Source organism: Symsagittifera roscoffensis, chromosome 8, assembly GCF_963678635.1.
Source record: "Symsagittifera roscoffensis chromosome 8, txSymRosc1.1, whole genome shotgun sequence".
NCBI classification, from domain to species: Eukaryota; Metazoa; Xenacoelomorpha; order Acoela; family Convolutidae; genus Symsagittifera; species Symsagittifera roscoffensis.
Genome location: NC_087069.1, coordinates 2,260,542 through 2,275,739, shown reverse-complemented (window position 1 = coordinate 2,275,739; position 15,198 = coordinate 2,260,542).

Here is a 15,198-nt window from a genome sequence, read left to right as displayed (position 1 = left end):
AGCTGAGCATCTTTTTTTGCGTTGCCTGCTCAGCCCAAGTGGCTTTTTGCTTAGTCTGGTGTCTAAAGTTAAGGTTGCTTGTTCGCGGCGCTCTTGAGGCTTTCAGTTTAGCTGAGCGGGTTGGCAAACTGTGCATTTGCTCGCGCACTGTTTGGCTTGTGTTGTGTTGTGTGATTTAGTACGCTTTGTATTAAACTTTTCAATGCTGTTTAGGCATCTGGGCAGTTGGCTTCGTCGATTGTGCTTGGTTGATTCTCTGCCTGTGATTCCTGGTACAGTAGTTGTCTTCCTGGACCGTCTCTTCAACCTCAGGTATGTTTGTTGTTCTTCCCTCCCCTAGTGCTAGCTTAGGTTCTTTTTTTGCGTTGCCTGCTCAGCCCAAGTGGTTTTTTGCTTAGTCTGGTGTCTAAGGTTAAGGTTGCTTGTTCGCGGGCGCTCTTGAGGCTTTCAGTTTAGCTGAGGGGGTTGACAAACTGTGCATTTGCTCGCGCACTGTTTGCCTTGTGTTGAGTTGTGTGATTTAGTACGATTTGTATTAAACATTTCAATGCTGTTTAGGCCTCTGGGCAGTAGGCTTCGTCAATTGTGCATGGCTGGTTCTCTGCCTGTGTTGCCTGGTGCAGCAGTTGTCTTCCTGGACCGTCTCTTCAACCTCAGCTATGTGTGTTCTCCCCTCCCCTAGTGCTAGCTTAGGTTCTTTTTTTTGCGTTGCCTGCTCAGCCCAAGTGGTTTTTTGCTTAATCTGGTGTCTAAGGTTAAGGTTGCTTGTTCGCGGCGCTCTTGAGGCTTTCAGTTTAGCTGCGGGGGTTGACAAACTGTGCATTTGCTCGCGCACTGTTTGCCTTGTGTTGAGTTGTGTGATTTAGTACGATTTGTATTAAACTTTTCAATGCTGTTTAGGCCTCAGGCGCAGTTGGCTTCGTTGCTTGTGCTTGGTTGGTTCTCTGCTTGTGTTGCCTGGTGCAGCAGTTGTCTTCCTGGACCGTCTCTTCAACCTCAGGTATGTGTGTTCTCCCCTTCCCTAGTGCTAGCTTAGGTTCTTTTTTTGCGTTGCCTGCTCAGCCCAAGTGGCTTTTTGCTTAGTCTGGTGTCAAAAGTTAAAGTTGCTTGTTCGCGGCGCTCTTGAGGCTTTCAGTTTAGCTGAGGGGGTTGGCAAACTGTGCATTTGCTCGGGCACTGCTTGCTTTGTGTTGTGTTGTGTGATTTAGTAAGATTTTTATTAAATTTTTCATTGCTGTTTAGGCCTCTGGCGCAGTTGGCTTCGTCGTTTGTGCTTGGCTGGTTCTCTGCCTGTGTTTCTTGGTACTGCAGTTGTCTTCCTGGACCGTCTCCTCAACCTCAGGTATGTGTGTTGTTCTCCCCTCCCCTAGTGCTAGCTTAGGTTCTTTTTTTGTGTTGCCTGCTCAGCCCAAGTGACTTTTTGCTTAGTCTGGTGGCGAAAAGTTAAGGTTGCTTGTTCGCGGCGCTCTTGAGGCTTTCAGTTTAGCTGAGTGGGTTGGCAAATTGTGCATTTGCTAGCGCTTTGTTTGCCTTGTTGTGTTATCTGATGTAATTTGATATATATCAAATTTTACTATGCTGTTTAGGCCTCAGGAGCAGATGGCTTCGTCGCTTGTGCTTGGCTGGTTCTCTGCCTGTGTTGCCTGATGCAGCAGTTGTCTTCCTGAACCGTCTCTTCAATCTCAGATAAATGTGTTCTACTCTCCCCTAGTGCTAGCTTAGGTTCTTTTTTGTGTTGCCTGCTCAGCCCAAGTGGCTTTTTGCTTAGTCTGGTGTCTAAAGTTAAGATTGCCTGTTCGCGGCGCTCTTGAGGCTTTCAGTTTAGCTGAGGGCGTTGGCAAAACTGTGCGTTTGCTTGCGCACTGTTTGCCTTGGTTGTGTTGTCTGATGTAATTTGATATATATCAAATTTTACTAAGCTGTTTAGGCCTCAGGAGCAGATGGCTTCGTCTCTTGTGCTTGGCTGGTTCTCTGCCTGTGTTGCCTGATGCAGCAGTTGTCTTCCTGAACCGTCTCTTCAACCTCAGATAAATGTGTTCTACTCTCCCCTAGTGCTAGCTTAGGTTCTTTTTTTGTGTTGCCTGCTCAGCCCAAGTGGTTTTTTGCTTAGTCTGGTGTCTAAAGTTAAAGTTGCTTGTTCGCGGCGCTCTTGAGGCTTTCAGTTTAGCTGAGGGGGTTGGCAAATTGTGCATTTGCTCGCGCACTGTTTGCCTTGTTGTGTTGTCTGATGTAATTTGATATATATCAAATTTTACTAAGCTGTTTAGGCCTCAGGAGCAGATGGCTTCGTCTCTTGTGCTCGGCTGGTTCTCTGCCTGTGTTGCCTGATGCAGCAGTTGTCTTCCTGAACCGTCTCTTCAACCTCAGATAAATGTGTTCTACTCTCCCCTAGTGCTAGCTTAGGTTCTTTTTTTGTGTTGCCTGCTCAGCCCAAGCGGCTTTTTGCTTAGTCTGGTGTCTAAAGTTAAGATTGCCTGTTCGCGGCGCTCTTGAGGCTTTCAGTTTAGCTGAGGGCGTTGGCAAACTGTGCGTTTGCTCGCGCACTGTTTGCCTTGTGTTGTGTTATCTGATATAATTTGGTATATATCAAATTTTACTATGCTGCTTAGGCCTCAAGCGCAGTTGGCTTCGTTGCTTGTGCTTGGCTGGTTCTCTGCCTGTGTTTCTTGGTACTGCAGTTGTCTTCCTGGACCGTCTCTTCAACCTCAGGTATGTGTGTTCTCCCCTTCCCTAGTGCTATCTTAGGTTCTTTTTTTGCGTTGCCTGCTCAGCCCAAGTGACTTTTTGCTTAGTCTGGCTTCTAAAGTTAAAGTTGCTTGTTCGCGGCGCTCTTGAGGCTTTCAGTTTAGCTGAGGGGGTTGGCAAACTGTGCATTTGCTCGCGCACTGTTTGCTTTGTGTTGTGTTGTGTGATTTAGTAAGTTTTTTATTAAATTTTTCATTGCTGTTTAGGCCTCTGGCGCAGTTGGCTTCGTCGCTTGTGCTTGGCTGGTTCTCTGCCTGTGTTTCTTGGTACTGCAGTTGTCTTCCTGGACCGTCTCTTCAACCTCAGGTATGTGTGTTGTTCTCCCCTCCCTAGTGCTAGCTTAGGTTCTTTTTTTGTGTTGCCTGCTCAGCCCAAGTGACTTTTTGCTTAGTCTCGTGGCGAAAAGTTAAGGTTGCTTGTTCGCGGTGCTCTTGAGGCTTTCAGTTTAGCTGAGGGTTGGCAAATTGTGCATTTTCTCGCGCACTGTTTGCCTTGTTGTGTTGTCTGATGTAATTTGATATATATCAAATTTTACTATGCTGTTTAGGCCTCAGGCGCAGTTGGCTTCGTTGCTTGTGCTTGGCTGGTTCTCTGCCTGTGTTGCCTGGTGCAGCAGTTGTCTTCCTGGACCGTCTCTTCAACCTCAGGTATATGTGTTGTTCTCCCCTCCCCAAGTGCTAGCTTAGGTTCCTTTTTTGCGTTGCCTGCTCAGCCCAAGTGGTTTTTTGCTTAGTCTTGTGTCTAAGGTTAAGGTTGCTTGTTCGCGGCGCTCTTGAGGTTTTCAGTTTAGCTGAGGGGGTTGACAAACTGTGCATTTGCTCGCGCGCTGTTTGCCTTGTGTTGTTTTGTCTGATGTAATTTGATATATATCAATTTTTACTATGCTGTTTAGGCCTCAGGAGCAGATGGCTTCGTCGCTTGTGCTTGAATGGTTCTCTGCCTGTGTTGCCTGATGCAGCAGTTGTCTTCCTGAACCGTCTCTTCAACCTCAGATAAATGTGTTCTACTCTTCCCTAGTGCTAGCTTAGGTTCTTTTTTTGTGTTGCCTGCTCAGCCCAAGTGGCTTTTTGCTTGGTCTGGTGTCTAAAGTTAAGATTGCCTGTTCGCGGCGCTCTTGAGGCTTTCAGTTTAGCTGAGGGGGTTGGCAAACTGTGCGTTTGCTCGCGCACTGTTTGCCTTGTTTTGTGTTGTCTGATATAATTTGGTATATATCAAATTTTACTATGCTGTTTAGGCCTCAGGCGCAGTTGGCTTCGTTGCTTGTGCTTGGCTGGTTCTCTGCCTGTGTTGCCTGGTGCAGCAGTTGTCTTCCTGGACCGTCTCTTCAACCTCAGGTATATGTGTTGTTCTCCCCTCCCCAAGTGCTAGCTTAGGTTCCTTTTTTGCGTTGCCTGCTCAGCCCAAGTGGTTTTTTGCTTAGTCTTGTGTCTAAGGTTAAGGTTGCTTGTTCGCGGCGCTCTTGAGGTTTTCAGTTTAGCTGAGGGGGTTGACAAACTGTGCGTTTGCTCGCGCACTGTTTGCCTTGTTTTGTGTTGTCTGATATAATTTGGTATATATCAAATTTTACTATGCTGTTTAGGCCTCAGAAGCAGATGGCTTCGTCGCTTGTGCTTGGCTGGTTCTCTGCCTGCGTTGCCTGATGCAGCAGTTGTCTTCCTGAACCGTCTCTTCAACCTCAGATATATGTGTTCTACTCTCCCTTAGTGCTAGCTTAAGTTCTTTTTTTGCGTTGCCTGCTCAGCCCAAGTGGCTTTTTGCTTAGTCTGGTGTCTAAGGTTAAGGCTGCTTGTTCGCGGCGCTCTTGAGGCTTTCAGTTTAGCTGAGGGGGTTGGCAAACTGTGCGTTTGCTCGCGCACTGTTTGCCTTGTGTTGTGTTGTCTGATATAATTTGGTATATATCAAATTTTACTATGCTGCTTAGGCCTCAGGCGCAGTTGGCTTCGTTGCTTGTGCTTGGTTGGTTCTCTGCCTGTGTTGCCTGGTGCAGCAGTTGTCTTTCTGGACCGTCTCGTCAACCTCAGGTATGTGTGTTCTCCCCTCCCCTAGTGCTAGCTTAGGTTCTTTTTTTGCGTTGCCTGCTCAGCCCAAGTGGCTTTTTGCCTAGTCTGGTGTCTAAGGTTAAAGTTTGCTTGTTCGCGGCGCTCTTGAGGCTTTCAGTTTAGCTGAGGGGATGGCAAACTGTGCACTTGCTCGCGCACTGTTTGCCTTGTGTTAAGTTGTGTGATGTATTTTGATATATATCAAATTTTACTATGCTGCTTAGGCCTCTGACGCAGTTGGCTTCGTCGCTTGTGCTTGGCTGGTTCTCTGCCTGTGCCGTCTTAGGCTGTTACTGTGCTGAATGTCGATGCAACAAATGAACGTCACATTCAAAAGAAAAAGAAGCAAAACAATCTTAAGAATGGAACATTTTTGAACTCAAAATCTGATTTACAATGATGATTTTCTATGATTTCATTGCATATTTTTGAGCTCAAAATCTGGTTTATTTTGACAATTTTCTTGATTTGTTACATATGTTAATGCACAAAATCTGATTTTTATTATAATTTTCTAGATTTTCGTTAAATAATTTTTAGGTCAAACCTTGATTTTCAGCGAACTTTTTTACTACATTGGTGTTTGCCCAATATCAGATTTACATTGATAGTTTTTAAAAATTTTATTGCAAATTTTTGAGCTAAAAATCTGATTTATTTTTACTTTTTTTATTAATTTTTTGAATTCTGAAACATCTGGCACGTGTGTTTTTATTTAAAAAATCAAAAATAAAGTATTTCAATTAGTTTTCTAAATTGCATGTTTTTTTGCCTTGTTAGTCAAAAAAATTGATTTTAGTGAGTCGTAAAATCCATCGAAATCGATTTAAATCGATTTTTTAGACACTTAAATTGATTTAAAATTTTCAAAAAGATCAATTTAAATTGAATTAAAATGGATTTAAGTGAGATTTTGATGGACTTAAGTGAGATTCGGATGGATTTTAGTGAGTCGGAAAATCCATCGAAATCGATTTAAATCGATTTTTTAGACACTTAAATCGATTTAAATTTTTCAAAAACATCAATTTAAATCCATGTAAGTGCGTAAAAATCCATTTAAATGCGTAAAATGTACATGGTTTATCGATTTGGATCGATTTAAAATCGATTTAAAATCAATTTAAATCGACCGGAAACCATTTTTGTCAGTGCGGGAGGGTATTAATTTTTGAAAATGCTTTGATCTCTTGAAACCTTGTCATTTAAAACAAAAGCGACGTCTTTCAGAGTATTGGGGTTAAGCAACTGACTGAGGTGACAAAACTTGATGGTGCAATAAAATTTAACTTTTTTTTCAGTTTTTAGCTGTTCCTTTTTACAATTGAAACTACTCGTACTGCTCTGAATTGCTTTAAAAAAGATCAGCAAGTTTTTTTTATTTTTTTGATGAACGAAAATATTTAGTAACCTTTATTTTTAAGGTAAAAAGTTACCTTAAGTTTTTTCAAGGCAGAGTTGAGGTAAATTTTACCTTAACAACCATTTACATTGAGTGGCTTAAGATAACTTTACCTGAACTGTTTTACCTCTTTCCTTGAATGATTTAATGTTACTTCACCTCAACTTTTTAGAGAGTTTTTGATACTGATACTTAATCTTCTACAACCCTTTATGTGAGGTAGTGGTGGACCAACGCCCTATACCCCCCTTGTTCACTTTCAGTTTTGTGCTTTATTACAAATAGTTTATATTTGTATTATATTTTTATAAAAATTGGTTAAGTATGAACACAGAAATGTTTATTTTGTGGCTTACGTTCATAACAATCGGAAAAGCTGAAAAAATGCATTACGAGTCCAAATGTGTTTCCTTAAACGCTTGATGGTAATATGTTAAGCTTCCAGTTTTTCAACTACTTTCTGTGTTTAAAATGGGTCTAGCTTAAATCAAAACCCTATTGCTTTGATTTTAAAAAGCAACTTTTCTTATCAAAATGTAACAGCTTGGGTTAACTCAAGGTAAAAGTCAACTCAATTCCAACTCACGTCTTAGTGTAAAGTTGAGGCGAGTGAAAATAATAGTTTAGGTGAACTAAGGTAGATTTGCCGTCTTAGTTTAAGTAACATCTTCAGGTAATTATGGGGTGACTAATATAAAGTTTAGGGTAGTTCCACCACAAGTTTTAAGGTCAACTTCAGATGAGTTAAGGTGATAGTTGAGGTGGCTTGAGGTAGGGTTAAGGTGAGCACTTTTTTTCCTAAGTGTTGAGGTGACGTAAAGTACTTTTTTAGGTAAATTTACCTCAATTTTGTGGAACCAGATCTAAACTAGTATTTATCATTGGTTATTATTATGATATTTTATCTCTATAAAATATTGAACACCAACCAATCATACTCCATCAAACTAACAACCCACTTATTTGTAAGTGTTGAAAACACCTGTAGTTTCAACACCAGAACAATTTGAATTAAGCTTAGAAAACAGTTGTTCTCATTCTGGAACTAACTCGCATAAACCGATCTACACTAGATCTATTGAGACTCGGAGATATAAGAGTAAGAATAAGATTGGTATTAGACTAAGAAGTTGCAAGAATCATCCGGCTGAAAATAAGATAGCGTGACGAGCAGACGATGTACCTTATCTGAAATTACTCTATGAGTTTACCCAAAAGGATATAACTCATCTGGTGCGACCAAAAGTCTCCAACAGACCTTAACTAACCAAGAATTAGACGAAAAGTAGATTAGAGTTAGACAAATACAACATTTCAAAAATGTTAAATGATAAGAACTTAGTAGATATGTCTCTACGCCTCAATAGATCAGATCCAATATTCCGAACAATACGAGAACTACCCGGTATTGGAAGAAGACGTCGAACAAGAGCCGACATACGACTAGGAAGAAATCTACCAATCGATTTCATGATTGTACAACAAAGACGTGATCAAACTTTTGTATATAGAAGTTACCAGCAGTAAATTTAAGTTTTCATTTACTGGCATAAAATTTTGAAGAATCATCTTCAATAACCTTTCATGGTGGTACACCTAATAACTATACAAGAACGACTGATAAAAACAAAATTTGTCGTTTTCCTTAAATCAGCTGTAAATTATAAAACATCTTGAAAAATATTTACTGAATATACAAATACAAAAATTATTTAGTATAAATCATACATCGTTAGTGTATATAAGTCATCTCCTCAGCCCAGCTTCATCACCTAAAACATAACAGCAAATATCAAAACTAACAATCATCAAAACTAAAACTTAACCTTTTTAACATAACCCTTTATTGATAAACTATCAAGGCCTATCCTTGTTTTCACTTAATTAATTTCAATTTAAATAACAGACCATCAAGATTTCCCTTGGATCTTCAAATTAAATTAAATTATATCTAAACTACTGATCATCAAGGCTTATCCTTGGATCAAATTGAACAATTTCATTCTCCCCCTCCCAATTTATTTAGTGTCTACTAACGCCCTGAAACGTCGATTCACTACCAAACCTTTATCAAAGACTCAGAATTATTAGAAATTTTTCAAATAGCTAACCGTTTTAATTAGGATAAACAGTGAATAACTTCATCCTTCTCTTGATCCCCTCCTCTTAGATGACCCAGGCTAAAACACTTAAACTGAGTGAGTCATAAAATAGTATCTAACGAACCACTTGCGTTCTAATTTTACCTGAACCTTGTGGATCGATTTACTATTCTCCAACCCTTGATCACAAATCACCTTCCCTAAGTAAGAATTTTCACGAATTCTGACATCAGTTCTCACGGATCGATATACGCTTTTCTCTCGAACCCAACAAATACAACCCAGGTTAAGCTAACCACAAAAAATCGTAAGAACTAACAGTTTAAGACATAAGACATCACTAATCCAAATTTTGCATCCATCATCCTAAGCCTTATGTCAAGAGACAATTTAGGAAACAAAAAAACAATTATAATACACAACTGCTTAATTAACGACGAAAGATAAGACCTCGTAATCACACCAAACAGACTGTCAATAGGATGCATAAAAACAAAAAGAAAAACACTAAGAAGAAAAATTTTTAACGAACAAAAACAAATTATTAGGAAAAGACTTTGAAAACAAAGAAACGCAGTCTCAGAATCAGAAACAACCGCAATAAAAGAACTTCACAATTTAAAAGACTCAATAAATAAAAACCATCAAATTGACGATCAAATATATTTCAATGACTCAGAAACCACGTCACCAGCATAAAAAAAAGAGAAACGAAGAATAAAAATTTGTTAAACAAAGAATACACTATGTTGGTACAATTGGAATCAACCAAGAAGACACATTGAAAATTACACGCCAACACTCATACAACACAAACGTGATTCGAAATGAAGACTCGCAGTTTTTCCATTTTTAAAACATCCAATAATTGACGCTCAAGGACAGGTACAATTTTGCCAAAATTTAATCGCAAATTTATTCGAAAAAGGAGAATGCCCGTGCACAAGAGAATTTCCCGATGTAAAAATCAAAAGACAACTTCTTGACCTTTATCTCAAAGGTATATGTAGTCTCACAATCACAATATGGAATCTACACAACAGAAATCAAATCACCAAACGCATTTCATGACAGATATCTCATTCAAACTGATGACGTAGATATCGAATTTTCACAAATTTTTACACAATACATCAAAAGTATACACCACCAAAACTCACAAAAAGCAAATTCAATATTCTCAAATTATGTATTCTCACTTATCTATAGCTATACATCTATATTAGAAATGAAAGTAGCTCAAAGCGATTCACCAACTCGAACATCTCGACATACAACTGCACGACAAGAATTAAACATATTTTCAAAATTTTTAAATGCAATCCGAGAAGATCTAACTAGCAATGACATAACACAACATGTTAAACACGATTTAAAAAAATCTTAGCTTGGTTCATAATCGATTATTTTATTTACATTGTTGCACAAGCCAGAAAAAACTTTAGACCACAAAATACAGATGACGAAACCGTACTAGCAGAACAATCAGATTATGTTTGGGAACCTGAATGGTCTCATGAATCATTTATTGATAAACCAACAGATATATACCAACTAGACAAAGTCAAGCAATTAGCACAATCTCTATTCACAAAGATTATGTTAGACTATACCCACTTACAATTAACGCAACACCTTAAACTTTAATTCATTCTTCTCTGAAAAAAACAGGAAATAATAGTTGAAACTCTGCTTTTATAAATCATGACAACTTAATTGGAACAAGAAATCTTATGTAACAAGATTTACAAACCCCATCATATTTTGTAAGCAAAGAAATAGTTGAAACAATAACAACGATAGAAGCGCAACGAAGATTTTCACTTATTCAACTCAATTTTACAAGTCAAAAACCGAAAAACCCAATGCTACAGCAAAAACTTATACAATCCACAGTAAAACCCTCTGTTGCACAAAAATATTCAAAAGTGGATTACCCAATCTTTCCACCAGTAACAAAACTATCATACAAACAACAAACATCACATAAAAATAAACTGTGCAAAACATAATTATTACTATGTAAATAGACCAAAAACAACAAAAACTTCTAATATGAATACTCAAAATTACTCATATACACAAAGTCAAAATATACCACAACCGACTTCAAACTCAGTAAATTTTAACAATCAACCACGATCCTCACAAGAACAAAGTGAAATTAACCATTTTTTCAACAAAATAAAAATAATACAAATAGATACCATACAAGAAATCAACCTCCTTACTAAACAACACATTATTTTCCATCAGATGATGGAGAATACTAAAATCGAAAAAATCAACAATTTTATTGAAGCCAAAGACTTTGTTTTTAGAATATTGACCAACCAGATACTTTTGAACCATACACACGAAATGAACAAATACGACCTTCTAGAAATAACCCAACATCTTACAACAATATTTTTCAACAACAAAACCCAGTTAATACACAATAAATTCATTTTTAAACATAGGACTTGAACCAGTAAACACGCCTCTTCATCAAAACTGGATACATAGACGCACAGCTTTAATCCAAACCACACTTGACGGCGCAGCCCAAAAGTGGTTTTCATTTTTACCTATAGAAACAAAATCAGATTGGAAAAAGTTCACACAAGAATTCTCAAAAATATTTGATTCCGAATGAAGCAAACAAGATCAAAAAATTTTATGCTATGAGTTTGTACACTACCAAATGAAACAGTTAAACAATTTGCAGTAGGAATTGAAACACTTGTCCGAAAAGCATACTCACTCAATACTCATGATTGTACAAAGATGACAGAAATCTTTATGATGACTATACCTATAAAAATAGCAATAAAAAAGAGCGCATCACATCGCTCCTCAATCCGAGAACCAGAGGTAGACTTTAGGAAATTAGGAGACAAACGAGACCAAGCAGAGATCACTATAAAATTATAAGAAACGGAAAACCTAAAATTACAATGTGTCAACAACATCGAAACCACTACTTCACAAATAAACAATATTAATGACTCTGATACAGAATGATCTGAAAAAATCAATGAAACCTTGAACATCTACGAGAAAAACCCAAGTTTTAAAGGCAAACTATCATTCAAAAAAAATGATGTAATTTTTGCCAAAGATACGGACACAGCATTGCCGAAAGCAGAAAAAAACAACAAGATAACCAAAACAAACCACAAAAAAATAGAGAATCAAATGAATCATTCCATCAGTACAAGAAAAAAGATCGAAATTTACCCAACAAAAACATTCAAAGTAATAGTTCAGGAAAACCACTTCCAAATAACTCAAAATACTCTAGACAACAGTCACTTTATAATACGAATTATCGAGGAAGATCATCAAATCAAAGAAATTCACAAAACTTCTCACAAAACAGATATAGTCGATCAAATAGTCGAAATAGTCGATATCGAAATAACTATTCAAGATCAAACTCAAACCAACCTGAATTTTTGTTTGATGCTATTTCCCATTGGAATTCTAGAAAAAGAAGTTATTCAAATAATCGATCTAGAAATTTTTCATATTATAGAAATAGACATCTTTCCAACGATAGTCATAGAAACTATTCAAATGATCGAAATCCTAGATGTTAAAATAATCGACCACGCAATTTTCCTAACAACAGATCAAAAAATAATTATTATCAACATTGATTACGCCATAATTCACAGAACAGAATTTCAACTTATAACAACAGACAAAAAACTACGCTCAGTCACCACATAGGAATAACACACGTTATCAAAATTCACAGCAAAATTATAGGAGTAGTACACCTTACATCAAAAGCAAATAAATCAGGTACAAGCAACTGAAGAAACTCAACCAAACCGTCCTGGTATTGATAAAAACAAAAGCACAGAATTGCAATTAAATCACATAAATTGCGAATCCTCAGACAGTGGCACGGAAAATACAATTTCAAGTAACATGATAAATGTTGAAAACGACTACGAACCTATTATATACGAACAACCAATATATTCCCATATCTATCAAAATCATGATCATTTTCTTCTAAATTATTATACAAGACCTATAAACAATAACAAAACAATAGCAAAAATAGTAGAAGAAATAACAGAAGAGAAACCCAAGCACAAATAACATTTATCAAAATATACCTAAAGAACCGTAGTTACCAAAAAAAAATCTGGTCAATCCCACGTCTCTTAGAAAGTCCAAAAAGCAAACAATTTCAAACACCAGACCTTGAAGTAGATTTTTTAAAAGACTCCGGAGCGGAATCAAATATCATCAACATTCCCACTTGGAATGAAATAAAAGTTCTACATCCAAAATTAAAACCCTTCAAAGCAACAAGCAGACTAGCAACCGCACAAGGATCAACTTTAACGAACTTTGGAAAAATCCAACTTTTCCTTGTTCCCACTCGAACAAGGGAACGGAACAAACTAATGAAGAAAGCATTTAAACAAACCTTCCACATCACAGATATAAAGCATAATATCATTAGAATACCAATTATTACTAAATATATACCAACTATAAACTTCTTAATTAGCAGAATTCATATAAAAAATAAATACACAAGAAAGAAAAACACAGCTATAACATTTTTTCAAAGATTAAACAAACAACCACCATTTTTCTCTAAACCTTACTTTATATAAAATCAGGAACCGAAACACCTGAAACCATTATCAGGTAATAGAAATAACTTCTCAATCAAACATGTTCACCAATATGAAAAAGAACAAAATCAACAAGATCTCTTTATGTCTGACCTTGAATTCAGACCAATTCATAAATTTTTCCGAAAAACAATTTCATCTATCAAATACTTGAAAGACTCAAAGTCAGATATGATTTCTTTACCTGTATATATTAAAAATCCATATAAAATAACCCTACCTGTAGGATTATTAGGATATTGTGAAACTAACGCAACAATTTCTCCCACAAAAGAAATAGGGTATAGAGTAAATAAAATTTTACAACTATTAGATATATGTCAATAAACAATTCTTAACGAAGATCTATTAATTAATCATATATTAAGTAATGAAAAACAAAACACATATTATTTTATAAAAACACCCTACTTCAAACCAACTTTTCAAATATCAAAACACACGAAAGAACAACAAAAATTCTTAACAATGATCAATTTTCAACACTCTCAGATAACACAAAAAAAATTTTAAACAATTAGGTGAGCTATTACTGAAATAACGAAAGGTTAGGAAACATCTAAATTTGATGTTGGAAAAGTAAATTCACCACTAAATTTACCTCTAAAACTTGATGCAGTTCTCAAAAAACAACGAGCAAGTAAAGTCCCAATTCATTTACAAGACAAAGTTAACCGATTACTTGAAATACTAGAACAATATGAAATGATTTCTCCAGTAAATAGAGAAGAACAGCCAAAAGGTAACACATTTATAAATCCCGTTTTCATTATAGCAAAAGCAGAATCATTAAAAAAAGTTCTAGATGCAAGATACCTCAATTCACTCATTGTTGAATCTAAATTTAATTGGCCCAGTAAACCAACTCAAATAATTCTCACAAAATTAAACGGTAAATATTTCACAGCAGCAGACATGAATAGTGCAAATAATCAAATGCGGTTAGACGAATATTCCAGATGATTAACACAATTCGTTATTGGAAATCAACAATACGAATTCAACAGACTTTTCTATGGAACTTCCATAGGACCAGCAGCAGTTTCAGCATTCATGAGTAAAATTTTCAGACCACTAATACTTAATAAAAAGGCAATCACATATTAAGACGAAGTTTTTATGCAATGATAAACAAAAAACAAAATGTTTCTCTGTCTTAGAAAAAAATCATCCAATATTATTCCACGAAAACATAAAAGCAGCCCCGGATTAATCACATTTTTTTCTAACACAAGTAAAATTTCTTGGAAAGAAATTATAGAAAGAAACAATATAACTCCATTGAAATCTCGCATAGATGCAATCCAAAAACTCCAACCAACTTCAAACAAAAAACAATTACAAAAATTTCTTGGAAAGTTAAACTTCTTTAGTAAATACATATATAAAATGCAGTTATACTTAAGTTCATTCTACAAAATCCTACAGAATGGACAACAGAACATCAGAAACGATTCGAAGAAATAAAAACTCTTCTCACTGAACAATTATCAAACACCATTCCAGATCCCGACCAACCATTTTATGCCATGTGAGACGACTCTATTTTTGGCATCGGCGCAGCATTATTACAATCTCACGATGGAACAAATAAAATGAACCTCGTTTCAGCAAGTTTTAGACTATTCACACAAGCTGAGCTTAGACTCTCTACTCTTATGAGAGAATGCACAACCATAATATATACACTTAAAGAATATGAATTTTTAATACTTGGATCTAAACATCCATTAGTTTTATTTAGTTTTATTTATAGATTATAAATGAAAAATCTTTTTTTAAAATCAAACCCAAACCATAGAGCTTACAGGTTTCAGCTGATTTTAATGAAGTTCCCAAACTTACATATAGTTCGGACAGCAGGAAAACCTCGCACTACCCGATACTCTCAGTAGAATTACACCACCTGAATTGTTCACAAGAAAAATAACAGTTGAAATACCACAAAATATTAAATTTTTCCTTGCACGAGGTGTAACCTCACCAAGATTACAATGCAAATATGCCGTAAAAATTGACATACACCAATCACAAATTAATATTCTACAACATTTTCCACTATATTTACATTGTCAAAACAATCACTACGAAGTAGACCAACTAGGAAAATCTATACCATATAGCGATATCATATTCTCAACAGCAGGATTAAAAGTAACACACAGTAAAAACCAATCAAACAAAAACTGTATAAATTAGATCTATTCCCTTTAATAGAAAAAGAAAACCTAACTGATAATATAAATTTATCAGCCCCAACGAAT